This window comes from Eucalyptus grandis, chromosome 2 (assembly GCF_016545825.1).
Source record: "Eucalyptus grandis isolate ANBG69807.140 chromosome 2, ASM1654582v1, whole genome shotgun sequence".
Lineage (NCBI taxonomy): Eukaryota > Viridiplantae > Streptophyta > Magnoliopsida > Myrtales > Myrtaceae > Eucalyptus > Eucalyptus grandis.
In genome coordinates, this window is record NC_052613.1 from 27,533,154 (window position 1) to 27,537,511 (window position 4,358).

The 4,358-nt window shown below is 37.7% G+C and overlaps 1 pseudogene; it reads right to left on the minus strand.

Moving 5' to 3' along the window:
• Window positions 1-497: 497 nt before the first annotated feature.
• LOC120290603 lies at window positions 498-3,172 on the minus strand (annotated as a pseudogene).
• Between the last annotated feature and the right edge of the window lie 1,186 nt (window positions 3,173-4,358).

The window sequence follows — 4,358 nt, forward strand, 5'->3', positions numbered from 1 at the left end:
CTAACGGAGGGTAAATTTGTTAAAGGTGCACCAGTTTAGGATTTTTTTATCATGATTTTCCACTATGATCATCTGTTTATGCCTCATCAAAGTTGCATCTTTCCGTATACACTGCTCATTTAAGTTTGCTAATTCCCCATATCTTGTTTGAGGATAGGATGGAAAGGAAAAAGCCAAGTTTTATTTTGTTTGATCAGTTAGATAGGTTGGAGCAGGTAATTTATTAACGTATTAGATAGATCATACAAAAATTTTCAAAAGAAGCCCTAAAGTTGACTTCAGTAGCACAAAGTGGTAATATCTTGTAACTTTTTTGGCGGCTGAAAACCTCTTTATCCAATAAAAAAGGGTATAGAAAGATTACAAACGTGGGGTTTTTGTGACCAACAAAGATAATAATTCTCAGAGGAGTAGAATGGAGATTGCAATGTCAAACTTGATTCTATTTGAGGGCCAAATCAAACTTGAGTTGAAGCGTTTATAGTTTTACAAGGAGACTAGCTCTTGGGGGCTAGCTTAGCCTTGATCATCTCGACCTCCTTAACATCAATCTGGAACGCCTTGGCCAACACATTGTTCGGCACCGTGGGTTCAGCCGCGAACACTATAGTCGCGATAAACGAGTCTCCTGGCAATTGGCTGTTGAATGCCGCAATGGTGGCCGCAGGGGTGTTTTGGACGTTCATTTGGAAGTGGACCAAACCTCTAGGGAAAACAAAGATCTCGCCTGCCTTGATGGTCTAAGCAATGAGGACATTAGCAGTGGTTATGAATCCGGCGTATATCTCCCCATAGAGCACGAACACCATCTCAATGGCTCGTGGGTGGTTATGGGGTGCACTGAGGCCGAAAGGAGCAAAGTCGCTGCGGTCCAAGGACATGCCAAGGGTGTTGAGGCCTGGGATCTTTAGGACATTGCGCCTTCTCACCAGATTGCCTAAGGTGTTGTCGGGGAGTTCGGGTTTGGCCAGCCCATTGTAGAAGAAGTCCGTTTCGTTGAAATCCGCTTTGCAAGGGATCCATTGACTTTCACTTTTGTTCATCACAATACTATGGACGAGCGGACCCTTGGAGTGCCTTAACTTTGCCCAAAGGGACACTTAAGTGCCATAACTTATGAAAGGTACACTTAAGTGCCAAAATCAGAGTAAAATGGATCACTTGAGTGCCAATTCGGTCAAAATCCGGCCAAAATATTGACGTGGCACTTTTCCGGCGAACCGAGCCCAAAACGACGCCGTTTTACACGCTAACGTGGCCAAAATGGCGTCATTTTGGGCTGACGTAATAAAAAAATAAAATGAAATAATTAATTAAATTAAATTTATTTAAAACATTTAAAATTAATAATTTTAAAATTAAATTTAGTTAAAATATTTTAAATTAATAATTTCAAATTAAATTCAGTTGAAATATTAAAATATTAATAATTAAAAAAAAGGAAAGGAGGGGGAGGCGGCCGGGGATTAGCCCTCAGCCGTTGCCGCCGCCGGGAAGGGCCGGCGGCGCGGGGAGGGTCGGCCGAGGTCGCGGCCCCCGGCCAAGGCCCGGCGACCCCGGCCGCCCGGCGCGCCGACCCTCCCCGCCGTCGCCGGCCCTTCCCAGGCGGCCGGGAGGTGGCGGCGGGAGGGATTTCCCTCAGCCGCCTCCCTCTTTCCTTTTTTTTGTTTTTAATTTTTTAAATTTTTAATTATTAATTTTTTTAATATTTCAACTAAATTTAATTTTAAAATTATTAATTTTAAATATTTTAACTAAATTTAATTTTAAAATTATTATTTTTAAATATTTCAACTAAATTTTTTAAAAATATTTATTAAAAAATTTAATTAAAAATAATTTTTTTAGTTAAAATATTTATAAAAAACATATTTAAAAAGTTAACATTGTTTTTTTAATTTATTTTTAAAAATTTTAAAAATAAAATTTTTAACTTTTCTTTTTAGTTTTTGTTGAAAATAAGATAAGAATAAATTTAATGTTTTAGTTTTTAAATCTAATTTAAAAAAATGGATAAAAGTTAATTAAAAAATAAACCTAGAAAATAAAAGATTATTTAAAATGCCACGTGAGCATTTTTAACGGAAAAGGCTAACGGCATCGATCTTAGGACTCATTTGAAACAATTTGACAAGTTTTATGACTTAAATGCAATTTTTGCAAGTTTTAGGACTGAAATGCATTTTCGCGACAAGTTGTAGGACTTCTGGAACACTTATCCCATAATTAAATTCAGCAAAACTATGAGAATGAACTTATGTAATAATTCCTAGCTCCTGTCCTTCGCTATTCTATTGATAGAAAATAAGGAGGAGATTGAAACTTGGAAGGCGGAATGAGATGCCAGACTTCTTTTATAAGGCGCCTTTTGGCAAGTCAAAAATTTTCTTGATAAGGCCGACAGAGTGCACTAAAGGGTTGGTTCTTTCATGAATCCACCATCGATATCAAAACCTTATTTCTTGCTTGTTGACACTCTAAATTGTCCTTATTGTCATGTGCTAGTCACAAGGGATATAGACAATCATAGACATTCAAAATTACCCTCATTGTCACGTGCAAGCTGTGATTAATATTAACCCAACCCAGGTTAGTCAAGAGCCGTTGGACTTGATTTCGATGTGCCTTCAAATGGAGATACGTGATTCAATGATAATTAGTTGATTGCCACATGTCAAGGTCAAGAGATACTTCTAAAGACGTAAAATTCAAATAGAATTGGCATCAAGATTTAGGCGGAATGGTTGGTACTTATCAGGGCACGCATAATCAATTGAGCAGTAAATACTTACTAAACAAGTCATGTGAGCATTGTCGAACCTGTCAGGCGACAACAAGATATGGATAAAGCGTTTAATGAGAGAATGTGGAGCGACTTTCAAGAAGTATTCAACCGACCATCGATGGTTCCTAGATTGGGCTATAAATACCGTAGATAATCCAACGAAGGACCTCCCCTCCCCCTCTCCCCGGGGGGAACAACACTAAAAAATCCTTCATCTTATATTTTTAGTTTTCTAAGCCTAGCTTAGTTTAGATGTAGCTTCAAATTCCTTTCGTAGACTCAATTCTTGCGAGTGCTTATATTTTAGGTAGTGCTGTCGTCGATTAGATTCCGATGTTATGTCCTCATATCCATGTAGAAGCAGTACCTACCATCTATTGAGTCCATCTTCTAGCGTCATCAACTAAAATTCAACATTGTGTCCTCATATCTATTTAGGAGCAGTACCTACCAGGTGTTGTTTCCATCATCCAGCATCGTCGATTTAGGTTCGATGTCGTGTTCTCATATCAATTTAGGAGCAATACCTACCAAGTGTTGTTTCCACCGTCTAACGTCGTTGATTAGGTTTCGACATTGTGTCCTTGAACCCAATTAGGAGCAATGCCTACTCGGTATTATTTTCAATGTCTAGCGTTGTTGAATTAGCTTTGATGTTGTACAGACCACATAATTTTAATGGGGTTTCATTAGCGTGTTGAAGTGTGTTTCAATCAAGTTGTTGATTAGATTTCGACACTGGTCGTCATTGATTCCATGCTTGTATTGATCGACTCCATTAGGTTCGAGACAATATATTATATATCTCCTTTAGCATTGACCTTTTCTGTCCAATACTAGCATAGAGCCTAGGTCCCCTTTAATAAATACCAAAATATAACACTTAATGGAAGATATTTCGTTGTGGGATCCAAAACCGACGAAATAGTGCTATTCATTGAACCCATCTTTTTCGATATGAAACAAATGCTTGACACACTTGACTTATACAAAGTTAGTTTACGATTATGGAGTGAATTTGTAAATTTCTCATAGTGCTTAAATACAAACATACTCATCTTTAATGCCCACTTACACATAGTATATCATTTAGAAATCAATTCCATAGACCATTTGCAATCACTATCACCCTCCTATGTCTATATATATATATAAGGTGTTGACTTTTGAATGCGGCTGCAAGTTCAAACTGCAAAGCATGAAACATGTCTATTGGCCCCAAAGAAAAAGTCTTCTCAAACTCAAATAATTTGCCGCCCAAAAGAAAAGGAAGACTGAAATAATTTATTCACAATTAATTGGAAAGGAGAAAAACAGCTTAATTTTCTTTAATGATTAAATCGGCAAAACTGTGAGAATGAACTTATGTAATAATTCCTAGCTCCTATCATTCGCTATTCTATTGATAGAAAAGAAGGAGGAGCTCGAAACTTGGAAGGCACAATGACATGCCGGACTTCTTTTAGAAGGCTCATTTCGGCAGGTCAGAAATTTTCTCAACAAGACTGACAGAGTGCCCTAAAGGGCTGGTTCTTTCATGAATCCACCATCAACATCAAAACCTTATTTCATG